Below are 26,284 nucleotides of genomic sequence, written 5' to 3' on the forward strand. Positions count from 1 at the left end.
CTGCTTCTCACCCTCATCGCTGTGGGCAAGGCTGGACTGAAACTCACCGCTGCCAGCATCAGCAGAGACTATCCAACCACCTATCACCAGCCAAGGGAAGGATGAGAATTCAAAGTGAGAAGCACAACTTCTCCGTGCGTATTGCTTTTCCACCATCATCAAGTTGAAAACTCTTGAGTCAAACCACTGCCCACGGATGATCCACACAGGGTTTCCTACTCTGAGTTAGGCCCTGTGATGAACACTTAGAGGAAGAAAGCTAGGATCCTTCCTATGAAGGCTTCGGAATCTAGGTTCAGAGATAGCCGTTATCATGTAGGCGAACTGGAAATGTGGATGTGGTGATTTAATTTTTTCCCCTCATTGAGTTTATTGGTACATTTTAGGTATACAGTACAGTTACATTCATCATTTCCTACTCTGAGTTAGGCCCTGTGATGAACACTTAGAGGAAGAAAGCTAGGATCCTTCCTATGAAGGCTTCGGAATCTAGGTTCAGAGATAGCCGTTATCATGTAGGCGAACTGGAAATGTGGATGTGGTGATTTAATTTTTTCCCCTCATTGAGTTTATTGGTACATTTTAGGTATACAGTACAGTTACATTCATCATTGTGGGCACTTTGATTTTTACATCCTCTTTAATTGCCATTCTTTTGATTTTTTGGAACTTCCTTGATATCTACAAGATGCTCCAGTCTCCTCTTATGTTTCAGTACCCTGTCCTGCTTTCTTTATTGGGAAATGTTATTTAGAAACTAAGATCTGAGCACTGGCTGTTTATAGCTACTTACTGTCCGTGCTTCTAAGCGCTAACAGTGAAAAGATGCTCATTTATACTAACTCATTTCTTTGTACATCTATATATTAAAAATGAATTTCTACTCATTTCTCCAACTCTGATCCCCTTACTTATTTGTGAATTCAAACCTTTTTCTCTTCTGTCGACTGTTCCTTTATACATGTAAAGCAATGACTCAGTAAGGACAATAATTCCTTGGAAAAACAAGACTAAAATAGGAATGAATGAACAAAGCAGATTTATTCTGAATCCTCTGTAGCTCAGGCAGCCTTACAGAGGAACTTCCAGACTTTGACCAGGCAGGATTTTCTAGTCGTGCTTAGCATCTCAGCATATGCCACTGTGTCTGGCCCATAGTGATCATTAATAAATGTGGTGGATAATAAATAGTAACAAAGAGCTTCCTTTCTGAGCACTTAATGTGTATACAGGATCCACTTGTTCAAGCATTTACATAGCCTGTCTTGTTGAATTCTCATTGCACAAATGAGGAAACAGAACCTAAAGGCCTGCAGCAACTCCCCTACGTCCTGTAGCTGGCCAGACCTAAAGTGCAGCGTCTGTTACTGCAGTCTGGCCCAGGCTACAATTATAAGGCTATGCTGTTATTGCACCAGGGGTCTCTGTCTTAGATCTTCACTTTCTCATTCACTGACTTGCCTCAGATTTGCACCTTCACTTCTTTTGCCTCTGACTGATTTCCTGGTTCACTTCAACTCACAGGCTGTCGCTGTTACCTCACTTTTGCTTTCATAGCCCACATTTCCTGCCTGGAGAGTGCGTGGCATTGTTCCCCTGAGGCCACGTACTAGCTCTGCAGGTTGGAAAAAGAACTTTCACTGTCCAACAACCCCTGTACCTTCTGCTCCTAACAGTGCAGATGGAAATGGAAAATTATGGAAAAGTTTTTCTGGAAAGTCTGCATAAACCTACCCATGCTCCTTTCTTTGCTCTTTGTTCCTCTCCTGATTCTCGAATTTCAGAACAATAAGAGTACAGGGCTATAAATAACCATTTTTTTTCTTTTATGCCCCCTTGGATTATCAAATGACTTCTTTTTATTTCTGCCTTTGATTGTAATTCTGATGTTTTAATTTGGGCACCTTTGCTCTTATCATTAACCAGAACCCTTCCAGACAACTTTATGTCACAAAATGTTTGGAGAGGCGCGATATGGAAAGTTAGCTTAGAAAAATTCACTTAGGACTTGAGCCAAAACCAACAGAAAACTCTTCACCACAATACATCTGTTTCCTTTTGCTGTAACAAAATGTTTTTTCACATAGTTGTTCATTTTTGGTTTTTTGTGCATTAGTGCTTTTTTTTTTTTCTTTCTGTTCTTCTTAAGATCATCTTGTCCTCTTTCACCAGAAAACTGGGACGGAGGGAGGATGTCCCTTATAAGCCAAGACATGGAGAGTACTGCATATTGCCCATAACACCTGTTAGATTCAAACATCTTCATATTGTGTTCTTGTCAAAACTACCAGGGGGAGAGAAACCAGGCCTTCTTCCTGTCCTTTCTGTTTGCTGTTTAGAAGGATGTTTTTACACATTTTTTGCATGTTGCAGCAAAGCCTACGCCCATGGAGCTGGTCAACAGAAGGGGAGTACAGTTTAGGGAGATGGCTTTAGGACTGCAAAGAACAGGTGCCAGGGCATTAATCCCAGCTCTGTGCCGAATTTGCTGTTTAGGTCAAGACTGAAGCGTGACTGATCACCATTTTGGCATGCCTTACTATTGGTCCTAGTTCCTAAATGTCCACTGAGCAGTAACCACACAGAGTGTCCCAAGGCTACAGCAATAATATATTTTCTTTGACTGATTCTCTCAACCCATAGTAAGGTCACCAGGAGGGAGCAGAGTCTGAAGAATCACATTTATTTATTATCTTTCATAAGCCAGGCTCTGGGCTAGTTTTTATAGAATTATCCGGAATAAATTCTTGCCTCCATGTTATAAATAACTAATGTGAAAGTTCAGATTAGACTACTTCTGGCCTGATTTTTCCTCTGTAAAATGGGGTGTGGGTTTTGAGGAAGTCCCCGGGCCTCTCCAACTCCAATATTCTTTAGCTTTAATGGTCCTCTTAATCAGTTCATGTACAATTCTATATTTGCTTTTCTGTTATTGTTGCTATCACTGTTGGAGGGATAGAGATTAAGGACTGCTCTCTTCGTCCATTATTTTAAGTTAAGTTGATTCTCTGACAGATTCCAAATACATCTGGAGAACTTGGTTACAGTCTCTATTGGTGTTAGGGAAAAACAAACAAACTATTCAAAGCCATTGACAAACAACAACAACAATAACAACAAAAACAGACCTTTCCATGGAAAAGGGTTCCTCTTGAACTGGAAATGGTAAGAATGAAATTGCAATAAATATGACAACAGCATGACCAGTTAAATCATCCAGTTTCACCATGGGGAGTGCTGCGGTGAAAAAAGCCAGGGACACTTTCCACTTACTTGTTATTATGTTTTATATTATCAAACATGGCAATCCCGAGTAAATGGATTGTCCTTTATGAAGTAAATGTCCTGTACTTCTCCAGTCCCTTCACTTTCCCACTCCCCGTTGCATAATTCTTGCCTCTTGTCACTGTCTCTCCATGAAAAAAAGTGTCAACCATTTCCTTTCCTTAGCTTACAATCTCGCATCAAATTTTATTTAGAAAACAAATCCTAGAATTAAACTCCCTATTTTCCCAACAGCTGATTTGTAAATCAGTCTACTTTTACACCAATTTATTCTTCTCTGTTTGAATTGGGGAAAATGCTGTCCAGTGCGTATCAAGGCCAACCATCACCTTTGCAGAGTCATTTTGCCTTCTCAAGAACTTAGTTCTTACGGGGGCTTTGTTCCTTCCCTTCATCGTTAAACTCTTCCCTTTAATCGAAGTTCCAAAACCAGCATACAAACATGCTGATGCCACATACCTGTTCCTCCAGCTACTATCTCAGTTATTCTCTGTTTCTACAGCAACATTTTTCTTCAAAAGTGTGGCAGTACTAGTTGTCCTTTGCTTCCATCCGCCTCCCTCTGCATTCTGGCCTTTGCCCTGTGTGGTTTGAATGGCTCATGTGTTGGGCATTTAATACCTTAATTCATGTTAATATTTGGAGGTGGGGCCATTAAGGGGTAACCAGGAATAGATGAGATCACAAGGATGGGGCCCCACAATGGCATTAGTATCTTTGTAAGAACTAAGAACTAAGCACTTGTTATGTGATGCCCTCTGCAATGTTGGAAGGCAGCAAGGAGGCCCTCAGCAGATGCTGGCAGCATGTGCTTAGTTAGACCTCCAGTCTCTAGAATCATGAGCTACATAAATGGCTTTATGAACTACCTAATCTCAGTTGGCGCACACCTTTAATCCCAGCATTCTGGGGGGCTGAAAGTTGAAAGTTCGAGCCCAGACTGGGCAACTCAATGAAAAAAAAATCTGGAAATGTAGCTCAGTATGAGGGTCCTGGGTTCAATCTGCAATATTGCAAAAATAAATAATAAGTAAGCTACTCACCTCAGGTATTTTGTTGAAGCGGTAGAGTAAGACATTCCCAAACTGAGACTCCTGAAGCTTTCCAGGTAGCCAGTAACCACGGCTTCGTCGAATCCAATGGAAACATTCCTCTCCTCACCTTGGTTAACCTCTCAGCACCGCTGGGCTAGGTCGACCATGGCTTTCTACTTGAATCACTCCCATCGCTTGGTTTATCTAGTGCTGTTGTTTTGCTGCTCAGTCTAACATGCAAATGTTGGGATTCCTTAGGGCTCTGCACCTGAGTTGATGTGGTCTCTTTTCTTCCTTTTATAGTCTATTTAGGTGGTTTTCCCCTGTTTCAGATCCCTTCATTAATTTGATCCCTTCCTGAATTTATTTCCTGTGAACCTCGGGTTCACTTGTCTAGTTGCTTAATTAGTTTGTTTACATTGATGATTTATGAGTATCACAAAACTAATGCTGAGTGATGAGCTTTCTTCCAATGTCAGTCTTCATCATATATTAAATCCCACCACTGCCACTCGTGTTTTCAAGCTAGAAGTCCTTCTTGGTTTCTCTGCTTCCCTCACCAGTCCCTGCCCTGTCCCCAAATAGCTCATCCTTCGGCCAGTCCTATTAACTCTGCCTTCATAATAGTCTCAATATTCATTCTCCTCTCTGTTTCTCTTTTGCCTCGTTAGCCCAGTGCATGAATCTTCCCAACCAGATGAACACAGTGGCTTTTCTGATCGGACTAAGTTTTTGCTGTCCATGAGTCTCCACATGGCAATTAAAGCAAACTTTTAAAACAGGTAAATCCCAATTTCATTAAATGATTAAATGCAAGACCTAAATTTTCTAGGGCCTGAGAGCATGCATGCTCCTAAAACGTATTAGTGAACAGCAAGTAGCAAATTGGACATCTCAGTCACAATGGCTGAGTTTGAGGTCAAGATTGAGATAGAACACAGTCAATTAAGACTTTTACTTCACATTTGTGTTGCTCCTATTGTAGAAACAGCACAGAGTTATGAAATCAAACATCATAGAAATTAGGCCAATGAAGGGTTAAAAAGAAAATGGAATCGATGAATAGTAAAATGTAACAAAAATTAACCTAAAATGTGTTAATTACTATTGGTGAATGGTGAATTTGATCAGAATTTTCCAGTGGGGCACGGTTTTTAAAATTTGTTTCATAAAACAATGAAGATTATTTGCCTTTAGATCTATATGTTTTTCCTTACAGCTGTATATTTATACTCATTATGATTAATATCATAGTATAATAATCTCTAACCTTATTTTAACAAAACACAACCACATTCAAATAGGCATTTCTATACTGACCTTTTAAAAATTTCAAAGGAGAGGATTTAAAATAATGCGATCAATGCATTTCTGTAGAGTATACAAAATAGAGATAAGAGCCCTTATAAAATAGACTAAAATTCACTGATATAAAATGCACTCCCATGAACTCTTCATAGCAAGCACTCAGTAAATATTAGCTGTCACTGCTACAACTTCCTACCACTTCTATTATGTCTCCTTCTCAGACATTAAAGGAGGACCTTAAATGCATAATGATCTATACTGGGAACCATTCCTGTGCTGTTTAAAGCAAATAAGGATCTGCTATTTCGCATTAGGGATGAGTACATGCTTAATTCATCAGAAAGAGGGCTGGCCCTACTTAGTAAGCCATTTTAAATTTGCATAACAGTGTGAATCCACTCTGTTCCTATTTTCCTCAGGAGGAAAGATATCTGCAGGAGGAACATTCCTATTTAGGAATCTTCTTCCACATTTTTATCCCATTTCCCCAAAACAATTATTTTTACTTAATTTTAGAATAATTCCCTGTATCATGCAAAGAATTTAAATTGTGTTGAGACAAGAGGGTTAGCATATGGGTTTGTTTGCTCAATATGAATAGTCTTATTTATGAAATTGGGCCACTCCGTGGAAGTAGTTAGAAATGATATGTGACAAGTTTCATGCATGGTAGTAACGTGACTCACAGCCGAACTTTGTGAGAGTATAATTCAAGGGGGAATTTAAGTCAGAGTTTGTGGTGAGATGACTTTATATTCTACTTCCATATGAAGTTGCCTTGAACATTAGCCAAATTGGGGGGCACTCAGACAAGATGCCTTCCCATGGTGCTGCTGGCTCTCACATGGTAGTCCCTACCTCCCACCCAAGGCATCAGTAGTTTCTGTACCAAGAGAACTGTACAGTCCCCTGGAGGTTTTGGAATCAGTGTCATCCTCTTTGCACTCCCAAGATCAGGGAAAATTGAGAGGCTGGCAGTTTTTGGACAGATGGAGGCAATATTACTAATGAAAACTCTTCGCAGAATGTGACTGAATTGGTTGTAAGTCATACTGCTTTGTCCACAAAAACGCTTGAACATCTCAGTAATTTAAGAAAAGTGTACTTTTTTGTTTTTGTGATTTCCAAAGACACAGTTTGGGCTTGGTAGATGGTTTTCAGCATGGCCACTCATTGGACCTTGCATTATGTGGCTCCATTGCCCCTCAGACTAGGGAAGAGAGAATGTGAAAGACTATTATGTTGCTTATGGTTCTGAGGAAGAACAGAATCAATAGGATCCATAGAATATGTATAGTCCTACAAGGAGATTTATTAAATAGGCTTACAGCATCAAAGGCAGAAGAGTTCACCATGTCTGCTTCCAAATTGGAGAACCAGAGAAACTGGTCACTGCTCAGTCCAGGAAGATGGACGCTGTAGAAGAGGTCTCAGAAGGCGATCAATCCTCTGATTGCCTAGAAAGGGGGATGGCGGAGGCTAAAGAAAAAAAGACAATATAGACTTGGGTAATTTCAAAGTACAGGAGGTTAGTGCCTCAGAGTGGGCAAAGACAAAGTCTCCAAATTAGCCACTATTTTATTGGGTTTGCTCAATAATTGGAAGGAGCATTGGTTGACTTAGTGGGCAGCGTAATTCTATGTTGATTTAGATTGGTTTCCTATGATAGTAGATGGGATGAATCAAGCTGATCAGAAATTTGTCCCTGAAATGTCTCCGGCTGAGGTTATCTTGCCCTTGAGTGTCACAGCATCACAGGACCATTGAGGCCTTAACTTGTGACCTGAGGCAAAGTTTCTGTGAGCCATAGTTGGCTTGCTGGTAAGGCAACATTGGGGCCTTACATAGCTATAGTCATACTTTAATTATAAAATGATTTTCTCCTAAAATTTATATAGAATGGCTCCCGACAAAGAGGGATCCCCAGGACACGGTGCCAGTCGGAGACTGCAGGTCTAGAAGCTCCCTGGAGAGTTGCTGGTATGTGTTTTGAGTTGAAAGGCTGAAAAAACTGGAGTCCCATGTACATGGCACTAACTAGTGGTCAAAGACACCCACCGAAGCAGCATGGAACCTGTGTGTGTGTGTGTGTGTGTGTGTGTGTGTGTGTGTGTGAGAGTGTGTGTAATGGAGGGCTTTTGCACTGAGCTACTTCCTACGTCATTCATTATGCATGTATTTATGTTTTGAGATACCGTCTCACTAAGTTGCTACATTTCCAACCCTGGTCTCGAACTTCTTATCCTGCTGACTTGGCCTCCATAGTGCTGGGATTAGAGCATACATCACAAAGAATGGAGTTTTCCAAAGATGTACCCCAGCTTCTTTTTCATTACCCTTTCATTCCATCCAGGCTACAAGCCTATTAGATGATGCCACCCTTGTTGGTTTGCTGGCCTACATGCCAGTCATCTGTGGAAACACTTCACAGACACACCAGAAGTGTGCTTTGCTAATCTGCTAGGGATTTCTCAATCCTGCCAAGTTCACATGTTACAATTAATAGTCACAATTACAGAGATTTTTATCTTTCAGTTTTAGAAGTCTAATCTATGTGTTCAACACACATTCCTTTGCCTAGAATCAAGTCACATGACCTAACCTTAGGTAAAGCATCCTGAAAAAGCTTGGAAGTAGAGCTTGGCTCTTTGTACACAAGGTGGAGGAGATGTACTTGGGTGAAAACTATCGTTCTTAGCCAAAGTAAGTAGATCTCAGAAAAATGAGTTTGCTAATATTTCCTCCCTGAGTTAGGCAGACTTCCGCCAAAAAATGACAGAGCGACCATTTACTGGGAGAACCCACCTCCCGTAGTCATAGTATAGACAAGGGAAAAGCTCAGAGAGCACATCCTCAGGGGCAAGCAGGTTCCAGAGAGGGGAGGAGAGGGTCACCTGAATGGGACCTATTTTATAAGACCGATTTCTTCCAATCTTATTAATCAAAGGGAGGCAAAGAGAGAATCCAGGAGCACTGCACTAGGAAATCCATCTACTTTTGTGTGTGTGAGCAGGAGAACATGATTGTCCCCTCCTGAGTAGCCAAATGAAAGCTTTTGAAATGACAGTGTGTTATCTTTTGATTTTTTAAAATTCAAAACTATAATTGATAGGTGACATCCCTACATTATCTTCTTATAATTTTCCTACATTTGGGTGCACATTGCAATAAAATATCTTGTGCAGATAGCTTAAATTACTAATAAAATTAGCTTTAATACATCTTTGAGACTGAATTCTTAAAAATACTGCCTAAATAACTTCATTATATGTAAACATGTATGTCCATTTTACATTTGAAATTCTTTACGGGATAATATAGGTCCCTATTGCCTAGGTATGAATAAAGTTAGTTTCAGATACTCAGTTCTCTTACTCTGTGCCTAGAATTTAAATTATGATTTTTTTTTAAAAGCCTAATATAAGCCATTGATCGGATGTGCTAAATTTGTTAGGGAGAATTTAGCACCTTGTTATTTTTCTCATAACTTCCTCTGGAAAAGAGCTGTAGCAGGTTTTCATAATTTTCACTCTCAGACGAATCCACATTTGCATTTATCTTTGTCCAAGCATTGATAATGTCTAGGGGGTTCTTAGGGCTTTGGTCTTTGTTCTTCTTCCATCCGAGTCCCATTCAGTTCAGACCCAGAAGTGGCAGAAGAAAAGCGTGGCCTGGTGACGTCCTCTCTCTTCCAGGGCCACCACCTGTGCTGCTGTTCTGCCCCGCTCCTGCCCCCAGAATGAGTCCCACTAGGAGGAGGGCAATTTAAAGATCATGCTGTGGTGGCTGCAGTCTGAGGGGGCCCAGGGAGTTGGAGTCTGCCGGAGCTCGAGCATGGCTTCCTCTTCATGGACAGCTCGGTGGGGTTATGCACGATGCCAGCACTGAGGCGCCACTTCCTGGATTTTCCTTCTGCGGGCCTGACCCAGTCAGCTGATGGTTTCATTCCCTCCTCAGCCCCTGGCTTTCCGGGGGTCACCCACAGAATCTCACTCTGTTGGAATCACCTTGCCCTGGGGACTGACTAGGCAACAAAAGGAGACAGAAAGTTTACTTTAATGGAGTTTACAGGTTAGTACCAGGAGACAGATGTTTTTGTAATCAAGTAATGTTTCCTAGGGCATGAAACTATCCCTGAATTCTTCAAAAGTTTTGTGGTTTCTGTCTCAATGATTATCTAAAAATACAAAGGGGAAGTGGGAAGGGCAGGGGAAAGGAAAGAAGGGAAGAGAAAAAATATAAGAAAAGGAAAAAATGTAAACGAAGTCTTTGTAGATAGGGAAGGATGGAGGGGGTGAAGCGAAGGCAGGGTTATGGGGGAAAAAATAAGAACCAAGACCTGTCATGCAAAAGTACAAGATCCCAATGATGGATGTAACTGTACTGTATACCTAAAAAGAACCAATAAACTCAATGAAAAAAAGGGAAAAAATACATATAAGCACATTTGGTATCAACTGGGTAAAAGAGCATCATGTAACAGTGTCCTAACACAGAGTTTCAAGGCTTTTACACGGGAGCCATTGCTCTGATTACCTTTGTGTTACTCATTTTGTGTAGTTGTCCTGATTTCAAAAAATAAGATGGTCTAACGTGTAAATGGTGAATTACCGTCATGTAGATGTTTCATTTGCTTTCAGTAGCTATAACAAATTTCTGAGCCTATATAAAAAGGAAAGCATTATTGAGGCTCACAGTTTCGGAGGTTCAGTCCATGATTAAATGGACCCACTGCTTTTCGTCCAGGGATATGGGTACCAAATAGCAACGGCAGAGTGATAAGAGGGTCATTTCATTGTCGGGAAACAACAAAGAGAGAGACTGGTTCTCCCCTTTAAGGGCTCACATCTAATGACCTGAAGACTTCCCACTAAACCCCACCTCTAAAGGTCCTGTCACCTCCCAATAGCACCAAGCAGGGAAGCCAAAACCTTAACACATGGGCCACTGAAAGTCATTCCAGATTCAAATGATAGCAGGGGTAAAATTAAACGATAACATCATTTATCAATAACGTTTTCCAATGGTTTTACACACAAAAAAGGCCAGGTGATTGAGTCTTTCTATTACACAATAGTATATTGAAAGGATGGCATATAACCATTGGTACCATATTCATATGGCAAGTAGCATTTTGGTTTCAGCAATACAGCACCAATTAACAGTCTTCTTTTCAGTTGTTGAGGGAGAAAAACCTTGAAGCCATTTCTGACTTCCTGCTTTCTTTCATACTTATATCCCACACTGTAAGAAATACACTGGATTCTGACCACTTCTCACCTGCTTCACTGGTTCTACTGTGGTCTGAGTCACAGCCTCTGCCAGAGATAATTGTCATAGATTTCTACCTGGTCCTTTATCTGCCCTGGGCTTCGTAACACAGCTGCCCACAGTCTCAACAAAACACAAATCAGGTGAAGCTGTTTCTCGGGCCAGCCTCCTCCAGGGGCATTCCATCTCCTGCAGGTAAAAGCCAAAGTTTTAAAAACGGCCTTTGTGGACATTCATGAACTGGCATGTGACTGCAGTATCCCCAGCTGCCGTACCCCAGTTAAAGTGCTGTGACAGCATCTTTGTTCGCCATTCTAGCCAGGAGGTCTCCTTGCTGTTTCCTGGAGAAGCCACATTCGTTCCACTTCTAGGCCTCTGCAAAGGCTGTCGCAAATGAAAGCTGTTCTTCTAGTTATCTTCGTGTGTCATCTTCTCACCTCTTTCGAACACTGGGCAAACCCTTGCTTCCATGATCACCCTGTTAGAAACAGACAGTCTTTCCTCATATGTTCCCTACTTCCTTCCTTCCCTGCTATTTTCCACCTAGTATACAGTACACAGGATATAATTCTATAGGTTGTATATAGTCTCCCTCCCTCATCTTCTCTCTCTCTTTCCTTTTTCTCAGCTCTTCCCTTCCCTGTTTCTCTGTTTCTCTCTTCCCTCTACTAAGATGTCAATTCTGAGTAGGGATTTTTAGTCACAATCTTTACTGCTATAATGCCAGCGCTTGGAGTAACTTCTGAAGTATAGTACGTGCTCAGTAAAATTACCTAATGGATTAATGAATCTGGTGTATTAAATTATTTTTGGCATCATTTGATCTGCAAATAAGTTTGGTTTTTATAGTTGTATAAGAACTGTAAGAAAAAGAATGAACATATTTAAGTAACAGTATTATAAAAGTAATTTAAATCAACACTGGTAAATTATAGAATTTATAAAAAGAGGTTTACTTATTACATGCTATCTGACATATTGTATTTTTACAAGTATAGTAACCTTGAAGAACAAGAAAATTACAAGAATATTGAAATTAAGTGGAAATGTAAATATTATCTAATCAATGTACCATTTTATCTTAGAATAGAACAACTCTTCCTATTGTGGGAAATTTAGTATTTATTCTGTGGCCCCCTGTTTACTAGGCTTTTTTGAATTTTATGAGCAAGGAAATGATATTCTGGTTCCTTCTAACATTTGTATTTATTTGAAATTCCCTGAGGAAGGCAAATGTGTTTCCATGAAAAAATACAACTCCTCATAGAAAATTTCTTTAGTGTGCCAGCATCAAATTTCATTCAGATGGAAAAGCTGTTCTAATTGATTTAACAGATAGCAATTGTTGGGAAATACTGAATTCCTGGAATTTTTTACAAACCTTTTATTAATGTCTAAAAACGTGGGTTTTACTAACAGTGATAAACATTGTCATATGTTTAATTTAAACAATGGCTTTTATGCAATCAGTTGGTTTCCCAGAAATTTGGGAAATTCTTTTGTGAGTCATTAGCAATATATGAAGGTTTGAGCTGTGAAATTTTACTAAGGAATTAGATTATGTCCTAGAGATTCTTGGTGGGTGAGACACTGCCCTGTTGAAAATTTTTAAGAACTCAGTTATATTACTTATGTATCCAGAAGGTGGATTTAATGCCCATAGTGGAATTTTTGTCTGTCCAGGCTTACAAAAAGAAAATGTGAGCATTCCTTTTCAAAATTATTAAGTTTGTAAGATGAATACAGTTAAATAATTAGTGTTTAGAGGAAATACTCTTCCCTCTCAAAAAAGTGAATATGGAATAGCTGAGTATTATTTCAGCCTATGGCATGATTTAGTTGCTTTAAATTAATATATGGCAAATCACAGAGTACCATTCATTCTTTTTTGTTTAACTTATAAGGTTATTTTATGATAATTACCCAAAGAGTCAAACACAAGGAGTGCAAGAGAGATTAAACTCACACTAGAAGCCCAAAGCATTCAACTGAGGGCCTGGATCCCAGCAGTTTCCCACACAAGTCCAGCTAAATAAAGGCTTAGAGTCCAAGGCAATGTCCTCCTCGAGTCCAGCCAGTGGCCTAGAGCCCACGGCAATGTCTCATGTTGGTCCGTATTGAGGAGCTGCACCTGGAAAGCCCAAGGCCAGTGGCCAGAAAAATTTATGCTGGCGACTCGAAGGATTTGTGCCACCAACCTGAGGGATCCACACTGGAGCCAGGAAGCGATGCGCACGGTAAAGATCAGAGCTCCCTTGATGAAAGCAGCAGCCATTACTGGTGACAGTGAGGTTCTGAGCTCTTCTGACGAGAGAACAGCCTAGTTTGCACCAGGAAAACCACCCACAGCAGGGCTCTCCTAGAAAATCAACAGGCCGAGATCTTCCCCTCCTGTTCTCCTTTTATGGCTACTCGTAACAATCTTCAGGATGATCCTCCATGCCCAGACCATGGTGATTCAGTTCAGCTGGGGTTACACGTTGTCCATTAGTCAATCTGCCACAATCACCCCAGGTCAACCTGATAACCAAACACATTTCCTTAAACCATAGTCTCTAGTGGTAGATTTGTGAGAAGTTAACATACTTTGATGAGATTTATGGACAGGATCACTTCAGTTTCACCATAGGAGATGATGCTCTCACTGAATTATATAAGAGGATCTTGCTAAGATCCTCTTATTTACTTTATCCCCATTCCTACGGCTCACTCTTGATTTCTTCCTGCCCCAGAAGATGTTTGACGTATATTAACAACATTGGGGAGATAAAATGGAGGCAGTCAACTTATTATTGGTTTTGATAGACAAATTTCTCTCCATGTTTCACATTTAAACACAACATTTTGTGATGAGAATATTAAATTAACCTTTGAAAACACTGCTAGCCAGTGCTTCTCAGTCACCGAAAGCATATCCCTGGGGAATATTCACATCATAATTATATCCTTTGCTCACAACGTACAGAATTCTGTTCTTGCCCTGCCTCAAGCTGAGAAAGGTTTTAAGTCTAAGTGGAGGAACACGCCGTCATTGAAGATGTCAAAGCATGTTTGGAAAAGCTGGTGGGGAGGGGAATTAATACAGCGCTGTGGACTGAGTTGTCCCCCTGCCCACCCCCCAACCAAGCTCATCTACTGAAGTCCTGAGCCCTACTACCTTGGAAAGTGACTATATTGAAAGACTCCCTAAAGAGGTAATTAAGTTAACATAAGGTCATTTGGGTGAGCTCTGCTCTAGAATGACCAATGTGCTCATAAGAGGAGGGGAAATGTGGACCCCAAAAGGAGCAGAAGAAAGGTCATATGAAGCCCTGGGAGAGGACAGCCACCTTCAAGCCAAGAGATGAGGCCTCAGAGGCCCCACTGACACCTTGATTGTCAACGGAAGCCCAAGAATTATGAGAAAATGAAGTCCTGTTGTTTACAGCTGCCTAGCCTGTCCTTCTTTATTATGGTGGACTTTGTAAACTAATACATACGGTAAAGCCGTAATGGTAAAGCTCTTCAGATGAGCTTTCACCTGTCTGAACAGAAGGGGCAGGGAGTGGATAGAGAAGTTAGCAGGTTTAGGATGGTCCCGAAGAATGCCAGGTTTCTGCTGCTTGTTTTCCTATTTATTTCCCAACTGGATTGAGGTCACATTAGAGCAGAGAGGATGTCTACTTTGTCTCAGAAGCTCCCTCCCTTTGCACATAGTAGGCGCTCAGGAATTCCTACCGTGTAGATCAGTAGTGAGTTAGGGCAGGTGTTCAGCAATGAGGACCTGCAACACTCTACTGTATGGTGAAGGGTGGGTTCTGCAGTGAGATCCCCGAGGTCAGACCCCAGATCTACCATCTGTTAGTTGTTCCTTTGAGGCAAGTTTCTTTATCTCTCCCCGCTTCCCTTTACTTATGTGCAAAACAGATGGTCATTGTATTAAATGAACATATACATATAAAACACTTAGAATGGTTCCAGGCACGTAAAAGACACTCAGTAATTCTTCGCTATTAAACGAGTCATTTTGCCAAGGTCCAGAGACCATGTGACAGCGAGATCTCTCTGCTTAATAGTTGACATAAACCAGAGGGCCTCTCATCCGGTTGGTTGTGCTATCAGTTCTTTGGCCACATCCCAACTTATGCTCTTCCCACATTAATTGGCCAAATACTCCCCACTCTGGGAGAGGAGCTGGCTTTTGTAAAGCTAAAGAGGAACTCGCAAGGCCTGCATAATGGAAAGAGAGGTCGTTCTGTCCTTTCTTGGTTTGCCTGTGTAGCACTAATGTTGTTAACACAAATTGTTTTCACTATTTATTTTATTTATTGGGTAATGCCTGTGTTTGGATCAACAGACTAAATATTGTTGCCTGAGGATGGATTGAGAAGAGTCAGAGGTCACACATAGAAACAAGTTGAAGATAAAACCTCTGGTTGACCTTGCATTCCTGACATATATTTAGAAAGAGAATATACCCCCAGGCACTATATCGGGAAATTTAAGCAAATGCACTTAAAACCAAGACCGGAGACTTGAGTGCAAAGGGGACATAACTTAACAGCCAAATTCAATTTTGGAGAAAGCTTGTCATGACGATCTTAGGTTTGAGAGTGAAGGTATGTAATTTGGTAGAGATGAAGGAAAGAAGGTTGCCCCACCATTGTGCAGTAACCTGGGTTTCAAGTGTAGCTTCTTAATTCTATCAATACTAAAGGTGCACGGAGGAGCCACATAATGCCAGAAGATAGGACCTATGTGCCTATTCATTAAAATAAATGCTTAGATATTGTATCAAACTTAGATATTTTGCTAATACTTCCTTCTTCAAAACAATTTCTCTGTTGTCTACACTCCTGTTGTTCTAATAGAGTATTTTTATGGCTTCGGTCTATACTGTTTCCCCAGACTCTCGTGTGTCAGAGGTGGGCCTTTTGGAAGTGATTGTATCACAGGGGCATTGTACTCATTGGTGGATTAGTCCCGTGATGAATTCATAGCTGAATGTGTTCTCAGGGGGTTGATGCATGCCTTTAGAACATATAACTGACTCTCTCTCTCTCTCTCTCTCTCTCTCTCTCTCTCTCTCTCTCTCTCTCTCCTTCTGCCCTCTCTTCTTTCTGGTTTTCATGGGTTGAAAAGCTGTCCTCTGCCAGTCCCCTCCCCCCAAACCCTACTTTGAGCCAGCTGACCATAAACGGAACCCTTTGATACTGAGAGACAAATTAAACTTCTCTTCTTTTTAATTGTCAGGGTCAGACGTTTTGTCCCAGCAATGAAAAGGTGACCAAACACAGGTGTACATCATACTTAATTTTTGCTGCAGACGAGGATTCAAAGGAATAAACCCACCAAGGACCAGGCATTCCTGAGCACATAGGCGGGGTGGGGGGGCAATCCTTTGTGTTGAAAAGGTGAGGATGCTTCCACCTGCAGGTGACAGAATTCCCAATTAAATACAGCTTACAGCTGATGGCTGAGCCCCCTGTGCAGGATTTCTGTCAAGAGCTCAGGTTCTTTCCATTTCTTCACTCTGCCTTGCTCTGTGCACCATCCAAGTCTCCTCCTGTGCTCATAGACAGCTGCAGAAATCTGAGGTGCTCCATGGAAAGGCAATGATATCTTTTACTTAAAAAGGGGTGGGGAGTGCATCACTTCCTTTAAATAGCCATAAAAGCCATTTTAAAAATGGCCATCCACACCGCTCCCCCCCACCCCCATTCCGATCCCACTGGCGTGGTTTGGGTCCACGTAACCCTGACCAAAGTCAGTCACTGCTGAAGGCAGAAGACTGTGATCAATTTAGTGACTAATGATTTCTTGGATATGGGGAGCTGGAACCCGAAACAAAACCAGAGCTCTTATCAGTAACGGAGAATCTGGAAGAAAGTGGCACGTGTTGGTGTCTGCTGTGCTAAGTTCAATATGTCCAGGGGGGCATAGGTTAACTCCAGGGCACTTGGAGCTGCACTCATATTTTAGCTGTTCGTAAGCACTGTCTTTCTCTTGTTCTTTGGCTTGAAATTCTCTGTTGCCCATTTCTATATTGATCCCATATGTGGTGGCTTTTTCGGTATGTTTACTAACTCTAAAGGAGGAGTAAGACCAGATGACAGCCTATTAGCACCTCCTAATTGCCATGTGCATTATGCTATAAGGAAGGCTGCAAAACAGAGCCATGAAATGGCCAAGGCTCAGATAAGTAAGTAAAGGTGGAGCCCAGAATCCAGCAGCTTTTAGGTTCATGCGTCTTCCGTGTGGCTCAGGGCTTCTGACTCTTCACCTCATGCTCTTTCTGTGAATCCCTCTTAGTGCCCACACTGCATCAACAGCATAATAAATGCTCCACACACAAACTAAAACGAGTAGAGTAGGATTTAAAATCTGGAAAATGTGCATATTATTTCTGGAATCTACTTTCAAAGGAGGTTGAGGAACATATCAGCACCATGTCAAACCAGCCACTAGAGGTCACTATTATTCCACAAAAGGAGAATTTGTTACTTCAGGGAGACTAGCCTGTTTTTAAACTTGTGAAATGATGCTAGAGTTGTTATATAACGCACTGACTTCGCAAGGCTTTTAGAACTGTAACTGTGGAGAGTCCATCTTTAGTTAACATTTACTGAACTGACATAACCAATTTTGTTCTCCGTGACATTTCACTTACCGCTTTCTGTGTGGTGTTGTGACTCTCAGCTATGTGACTTTGACGTAACACATACTGTATTATTGCATGTTCCTGTGTAATAATGAATGTAGCTTACAGGGTTAATGCAAGCACTAAATAAGTTCATACATGCAAGGCATGTAGATCCTGCTGCTGTAACTGGCACTACAAAATGGAGCTTTAAAAGGTAGATTTCTTTTTCTTTCAGAGATGAGCAACTTCTTCAAACTTTCTCTTGTTGAGCACATAAACTTTCCTTACCAGTAAAGAAGCAACAATAGGCACATGCTGACCTCAGGAGGCCAGAGCTAACTGGTTTCGTTTCCACACACACACACACACACACACGCACACAGAGGGTGAACTGAAGATGGCTGAAAGCGATAAAGCAGGTGTGGTGCTCGGGATCATTTCTCTGTCCTTTCCTCACCCCTTCCTCACTATAAAAGACTTACGCACCTGTACAAAGTGAGATGGTGATTTGAGGCAAATGGACCCTCTATCTCCTCGGACATCAGACATGCTTTTAATAAATCCTTTTATCCTTCTTTTTTTCCACCAAAATGGATGGCCTCCTTTGATTTTTGTCAGCAGCAAGCAAACAAACCTAAGCATACAAGTCTAAGAGGCCGGTGAGAGTACCTCCGGCCCATCCTACCCTCTTGGTATTGAAATATGATCCATTCTCATTTTCCTTCAGTCTGTCCATGAGTTAGTTCTATAGTTAAGTAGATCTGCCAAGTGAAAGATATACATCATAGAATATTGAGACAAAATAAAATGAATTCAGAGATACAAATTAGTTGGCTGAGACCTACTGGTATTTTTCTTCCTCCTTCATCTGTACTTTGGTATTTGGGAGGAGGGAAATCACCAGAATAAAGGTTTTATCTGTAAAGTTCAAATGACACACACACACACACACACACACACACACGCCTGCAGCTTCACCAGGTTGTTTCCTTCCCTGTTCACTCCGTGGCGGGCTGTCCTACCATCACAGAGACAGTGTTCACAGACTGCCTGCATCCTCTGTGGAGGATGTGCGTAGCACTTTCCGTAGACTGACTCGGTGTCAGGTGTGTCTCCTCTGTGTCAAGGCAGGTAAAAGCAGTGTGCCTCCCCCACCCTTATCTTTTCATTCAGGAAGACTGTGAATGTCACATGATCAGGCAGCAGCCCTTCCAAGGAGGAGGAAGCCACCTCACTGGCCATTTTGCCTGTTTTCAGTTTTTAATGTTGTAGACAATGCCACGCCATTGTTTACATTCCTTCAAGCAAAACTATGATTTTGTCTCTATCTCTGGACAGATAACATTCTACTCTCTATTGGCTAAAAAGGAAGTAAAAGTGTTCCAGGCATTGGCAATGAAAATTATCCAGATTTCTCTCCCCTATTAAAAATAGCTTATTCCACAGGGTTTGTAATGGAAAATAGGAATAAACTCAATTTAAAAAATGGGTGGTTGAAATGATAACTCAAAGTACAAATTATCAAGACATACATGAAAAAATATTTACTAAGGAATACTAGAGAAACGCAAATCAAATAACACTGAGATTCTATCTTATTCCAGTAAGTATATCTATTATCAAGGACTCAAAAAACAACAAAGGCTGGCAAGGTGAAGGGGAAAAAAGGAGACCTTCTGCATTTTTGGTGGGAATATAAAGGAGTAACCACTAGGAAATAAGCACAAGCTGGGTGTGGTAGTGCATGCCTGTAATCCCAGCCCTTGGGCAGCTGAGGCAGGAGGATCACCATGAGTTTGAAAGCAGCCTAGGCCACATAGTGAGTTCAAGGCCAGCCTGAACTACACAGCCAGATCCTATCTCACAAAGAAAGAAAGGAAATTAGTATGGAGATTTCTCAAGAGACTAAAAGTAGAGATTTCATTGAGCCAACTCCATCTCTTCTGGGTATCTTCCTGAAACAATTAAAGATGTTATATTACCGTGACACACAGAAACCTATGTTTATAGCAGCAACTCATAATAGCTAAATCTTGGAAACAGCCTGTTTGCCCATTTATACCCTTATAAATGCCCAAGGGAGCATCACTCAGCCATAAAGAAAAATAAATTTGAGTTATTTGTAGGAACATGGATGGATTTCTGAGACCTTTTTGCTAAGTGAAAAAAATCATATTCAGGAAGATAGCTGTCACTTACATATGAGAAAAATCACAATATAAATAATTTCAAGAGGGAAATAAAAGAGACATGGGAAGAAACAGGGAGGTAGACTTTGGAGTGGGAAGGGGGTCTGAGGAAGAAAGGAGAAAGGAAGGGGAGGGAAGTACAAATGATCCAGAGGCCCTGTGTGTGCAGTTCCCCAAGATAAATGTGATTATTACTCCTCACCAACGTATACTAAAAAAACTGGAGATAACAAAAACAAAACGAAACAAAAGAATGTTAGGGCTGAACAACTCCCAACGATTTGATCACAAATTATTCCAACAGAGCTGTACTCCACTGAGGAAAGCAACGTAAAAGGATAGAAGTTTTGTCTGTTTGTTTATCTGTTTTTGACAAAGCCTAGGAGATAAGAACAAACCAGCCTTGTAAAAGAATGCGTCCTTTTACAGTGGCACTCTAGAAATGTCAGGTCAAAGCGGATCGAAGGACCCTGGAAGGCGGGAAGAAGTAGAGAGATAACTTGCGTTTGGAGAAGCCGCCATGGCACAGGATGAGAGGTAGCTTTAATGACAGTTTTAGGAACCTAAAAGCTCTCAATGTCTGCAGACTTGGAACGTCACTTTAGCACTTCAACACCTCAACTTAGAATGTCTTTCTTATTTCTGATCTGCTTACCTGACATTTCAGCCACAGTCGAATACCAGTTGTTATTTTTTTAGACTCCCTGACTAGTTTGATCAGTCACAATCCACAAGGGTGACACTGTGACAACTTTCCAACAATCCCTTGTCACAAAAGATGTCCCCAGGCTGAGACCTAGAGCCAGTCTCCCACTAACACCAAGGTCACCTGGCATCTTATTAGAAATGCAGATTACTAGGTCCCAGCCCAGAGCTATGGGGCCCCAGTGGTCCTGTGTGTTTTCACAAGTCCCCCCTGCAATTCTGATTCATGCTGAAATTAAAAAACTATTCTTCTATAAGAATCAAAACTTTAATAGACTACTGCAAAAGATGGTGGCAGGGAGAGCGATCTAAAAGCTCTCTGGTTTATCTGAAAAAGCAAATCGATTGCTACAAGATTAAATGTAGACAGGAAACCTCCAGGCAGAAGGAAATGAACGAAGGAATTAGAAATTTGCAATACAGTGGAAATATTGATATCCTGATGAATGTTTTCACAAATGTGATATTCATATATCTGTATAAATCTAAAAGTATGTAACTTTGTATAAGATGCCTTTACAAAGAATAATTGTAAAACTTTGCACATAACCTAAAAGTGTGTAAACTCTTAGAAAAACAGACAATAACAAGATTAATCAATAAATAACAATTTTTTAGGTAGTTTTAAAGGGTTATATTTTGCTGAGTCATCCAAGTACTTTATTTAGAAAATAGAAACAAATACGTACACATTGAGTACCAGGAAAAGGCCCAGGTATCATAATAAAAAAATTCATGTGTAATTTTAAAGTAGACGGTCTGGCATGGATTCATTTTCCCTTGAGTGATCTATTTAGGTTTGATTCTGAATTCTTAAATGTACCTTTCTAATTGTTTATTCTTCTGCTCACATTAACCTTTCGCTTGTAGTTCTTACTTTATTACAATGTTTACCACTCATTTTTTTTTCATTTATAAAAATAACTGTATAGTTCTTGTACCTTTATACAAATTACTTAGCTTCTGATAGTCATGCGTCAAATAAAAAGGGTTTAAATAAAACATTTTTCTAATCTCTGACCTCCAAGATCTTCACCTAATACAGTTATATGACTCTATAATGTCTAATGTCTGCTATAGTGTAGAAAAAGATAAACGAAATGGACGAAAGTGTTTAGAAAATCATTTCAGAAGGAAAGATCCCTACATTAATATTTATCTTGCACTAAACCAAACATGACTTTAGATTTAGGGATGGTTCACTGTGCACATAATTAAGCTAATATTATAGAACTACAGAATCGTGAGTTTGCAAATGAAAAGAAGTGGAGATAGTAAACCAAATTTAGAGTTAATGAGCCTTTTCAGGCTTCGTTGTGTTAAACAATATATTCCATTATTATAAATACTTGTAACGGTTAGAAGTCAGATGATATACAACACACTGATGAATGTGATTTGGGCCAGGTGACCTGTAATTTCTCAGTTAGTTTGAAAACCTTTACCATATAGAAGGCATCTATATGACTGTGTCTTGGGGCACCTGTAGATGATTTTTCACTATGACACAAATCACTGTGTGATGCTTGAATGGCTGAAGGTTGCCTGGAGATTATCAAAGCTGTCAGAATCCATTTTTACACAAGCAGTGGAGAGACTAATGAAAAGCAACTCCCTTCATTTGCCCTTGTTATTTCTATTATTGTGAGATGGCTCCTTGTCTACCTAGGGAAGTGAAAATCATCAGAATTAAAAAAAAAAATCTCTGCAATGGAAAGTCTATCACTAAACACTCAAAACGACTGATTGGTCTTTCTTTTTTTTTTTCTCATTGAGTTTATCGGTACATTTTAGGTATACAGTACAGTTACATTCATCATTGGGATCTTGTACCTTTACAGGACAGGTCTCGGTTCTCATCTTTTCCCCATACCCCTGCCCTCCCTTCACTCCCTCCTCCCTTCCCTATTTACAAAAACTTTGTTTCCATATTTTTGTTTTCTCATATTTTTTTCTTTTCCCTGATTTCCCCTATCCTTCCCACTTCTTCTACACCTTTAGTCCTTTTCTTCCTATTTCACATGTCAATTATACCATTTGGATCTTATTTACACTTTTAGTTTTTCACATCAGAGAAACTAACTGGTATTTACACATGTGACTTATTTATTTCACTTGAGAGTATGACCTAAATATGCAGTCCTTCTCCTATGAATGAATCCAATTTCTCATTCTTATGGCTGAGTAGTACTCCATTTTATAGAAAAACCACATCTTCTTTATCCAGTCTCCAACTGATGGGCAATTGGGCTGTTTCCAAGTTTTAGCTATTATAAAATGTGCCACTCTAAACATGGGTGGGTGAGCATATATCACTGTGGTACGATTCTTTTCATTCTTTTGGAAAGTTACCCACAGAGGGATGGCTGGGTCTTTCTGAGAAAGGCTATAACTTTCACTTTGATTTAACAGTAGAACGGATTCCACTCAGGGGTACTGAAACAGTCAGCACACCATTTTGCTTTGGAAAGGGCCAGTCAGGCACTCGCTCCTGGAAGAACCTAATTGTTATGATTGGTGTTGAAAGGACATCAGTGACTCTCTCTGTGACTGCCTCCACCCACCTGGATCTAAGAGAGGCAACAAGGCTTGGTTTTTAGTTCATAACACATACTTACATATATGGGGTAGTGGACAGTGTACTATAAGCTGAGAACACAAAGAAAAATAGATAATCCTGCTTCAGAGAAAAGTCATAGCCTTTTGGAGGAGACCAAAACACAAGGATGTAATTTGGATTTAGCCATGCAAATGTTGTGCTAAGCTGAGCATGGTGGCACATGACTGTAGTCCCAGGACTTGGGAGGCTGAGGCAGAAGAATTTCTGTGAGTTCAAGGTGGGAAGAAGCCTTAAAAGAGGAAGAGTTTGCTTTTTCTGATGTGCAGCATCTTGGTCTGGGGACAGGACCAGCGGGTTGTCGCAGAACCAGACTTGGCCCTGACCTTCTTCTGCTGCTTTCGAGTGTACTTTCCACTAGGAAAACTCCTTTATTGTGGTCGATGTGAGGATCAAACTTTACAGAGGATTCTCTGTATCTGTGGATTCAGTGAAGCGTGTTAGGGATGTGTGTGTGTGTGTGTGTGTGTGTGTGTGTGTGTGTGTGTGTGTGTAAGATCCAGAGAGAGAAAACCACTATACCACCAATCAAATGCCCTACAGTGGATCTGCATCTCATTTTTTTTTTTGGTACTGGGGATCAAAATCCCTGGCCCCCACATCTCACAGTAAAAACAATTTGCAATTAAGTACAAAATGAATGGAATTTTAGTTGTCTAGCTGACAGACAGTTTCATTTTGTAGGTATTCAATTCAGTGATGCTAAATTTTTCTTCCCATATTTTGGAGTCAAGAATTTCCTTCAGATTTTAGATGGTTACCAGTGCCCCTTGACAGGCATGGGCTTTTATGCAGAGGGGCCTCTTTTCTTGTGACATCTAGGTAAAGTTACCTACATTATATTTTTGTCATGTGCTTTTAAATATCCATGGTAAAATACTACATCCACTATACATTTACACCTGTATGTGGCTGCTGCTTTAATTAGCTGTGGTCACAGTAATCTTCCCTAGGAAATAACCCTCAAACCTCAGAGACAGGACTAGGCTCCGTGCCTTCCTTGGGAGGTTTCTGCTTAGGCCAGTGTCTCCGCACTGCAATCTCTGTCAGCGGGGTTGCTCTGCCCAATGTGCTTCTCAGCCTTCTCCCGAGAGGCACACCCAGCAAAACATTTGCTTCTCCATGGGATGGCGAGAGGACAAATGGACATTTGTGTGGCCTCGTAAGTCATGGACCGGGCACAGTCACGTTTCCTTGTGTTTCAGAGTAAGTCACGTAGCCCAAGTCAAGGGGCAAATCACACACTCCACAACAAGACTCTGAGGAGAGTGAGGGTGCCGGAGAGAACATCTAGAACCTATCACTGACTCCGGGATAATTAATGGGTCACGTCCTTCCCTGTGAGAACACAACATTTGCTCTGCAGTGCAGGTGATTAAAAGGATTGCCACGGTATTATGGAGTTGGCAGCCGACCTTACTGTACCCACTATGAGATACGACATGACTGCACCAGTGGGTCACCGCGGACATCCAGTCACCTAGGTGCACTTCCAGGGGCGGAGCTGCCTTTCCGCAGGCTTGGGGTGATGACACTCACTCGAGCATTAATTATATTGAGGTCAAAACCTGGATTTAGCACAAACAGGAGCTGTCTAAGGCCAAAGTAGTCTGAATGCACCCAGGAGGAAAATCAGAGCTGCATCTAACTTTGAAACCAAGTGTTATTGCAGACGTGGTTGGCAAGAGAGAGAGACCGTGTCTGCCAGTTCATTGCCTTGCCATATTCCAAGGACCAATGTATTGTATTAGATATTAGGATTTCTAACGAGTGAACATTGTCTCCAGTGCTGTCCCTTATGTCCAACGAGCCCTCAGCACCTTGGTCAGCTATGGCCTGTTTCTTTCAGAACAGCAGTGCTAGTAACCCTAAGGCACAGAACATACCACAGGGGCGATCTGTTATCGTGGAAAGCTTGAGAATGTTCACCACTGGCTTACATCCTTGCTTACAGCAGGAGTGTTTTGTACATTTTTTAAAAAATCATATTTATTCTTCTTATTGTGTCCTTTATTGTATGATTTCTTAAAATATAGATAATAAAATAGAAATGACTATTGACTGCCTCACAGGCATTATTTGAAACCTTCCCTGAAACCCTGCAAGCTGGGTACTGTTGGTGGAAGAGAAAACCGGTGGGAGAGGAGCACTGAGTTCAAGGAATTCATAGAAGTTGACCCAGCTGGACTGTCAGGACCTAGGGTCCCATTGCCAGGGCTCACCTGTTATTATGCATCACGATACAGTGGATAGATGAGGTTATACACTGTAGACAAGCCTTTGATTTGGAGCTGGTGGTGTCTTTATTTCTCTGAAGTTTTACTTAGCACAAATAATAAACACAGCCTAAGGATGAGAATTTAAACAATTTGGAAATATGTAGAGTAAAAAACTTTAAACTCCTCCAAAGGAATCATGTTGTATGTATTGTTCTACAATTTGTGTTTCTTGCTTAACATTGTATTTGGGAAATGTTTCTGTGGCAGAGTCTAGTTGACTTTGGAATCTGTTCTCCATCCGTGACGAGTAAAAGGATTGTTATCTATCTGGGCATACATGACCTCAAATAAAGTTACATTTGCTGCCTTCTTCAGTAGCTAGTTTCAGCTACTAGACTAAATTCTTGGCTCAAAGATGAACATAGATGTATCAGACACATCTCCAGTTCCGTTCCTTAAGAAATTGCTGGCCTTTCTCTTTTTGTCCCTTCCTCCACACTGCTGTCTGTAATGAACACTACACCATCTTGAACCAAAGGTATCAGAAATTGGATAAGGAGTGCCCATCAATGGCCCCGACCTTAGAGATTTGGTCCTCATCCCATGGTACTGTTAAGAGGTGGTAGAATCCTTAAGAGGAAGGGTCTCTTGGGGAGCAGTCACATCATTGAGGGTGTGCCCTGGAAGGGATGTTGGCACCCTTTCCTCGCTTTATTGCATTCTGGCTGCCATGAGGTGAGTAGCTTCTTCTGTTACCTGATATAATATGCTCCCACAGGCAGCTGGGCCAAGGGACCATGGACGGAAACCTCTGAAACCATGAGCCAGAATAAACCTTTCTTCCAAGTTGATTTATGTCAGATATTTTGTTATGGTGATGGAAGGGTGACTAGGGTTGGAACCAAGCATGACAGAGATATAGAACAGAAGCCTGAGAGTCCATACCTTGGAGTTCTGTATCATCAGCACAGCTTTACCTTTCTCTGCCCGAGACAAAAACATATCTTAATTTTGGTTAAGCCATTATTAGTTTT

The 26,284-nt window shown here is 40.9% G+C and overlaps 1 long non-coding RNA gene across 1 annotated transcript; it reads left to right on the forward strand.

Moving 5' to 3' along the window:
• LOC104873278 lies at positions 1-9,662 on the forward strand. Its single transcript, XR_783418.1, has 4 exons — positions 1-134; positions 4,991-5,101; positions 7,526-7,607; positions 9,323-9,662. It is a non-coding gene; the product is annotated as an uncharacterized LOC104873278 (long non-coding RNA).
• The last annotated feature ends 16,622 nt before the right edge of the window (positions 9,663-26,284 follow it).

The sequence above is a fragment of the Fukomys damarensis genome, unplaced genomic scaffold, assembly GCF_012274545.1.
Source record: "Fukomys damarensis isolate Sample0158 unplaced genomic scaffold, DMR_v1.0_HiC HiC_scaffold_38, whole genome shotgun sequence".
NCBI classification, from domain to species: domain Eukaryota; kingdom Metazoa; phylum Chordata; class Mammalia; order Rodentia; family Bathyergidae; genus Fukomys; species Fukomys damarensis.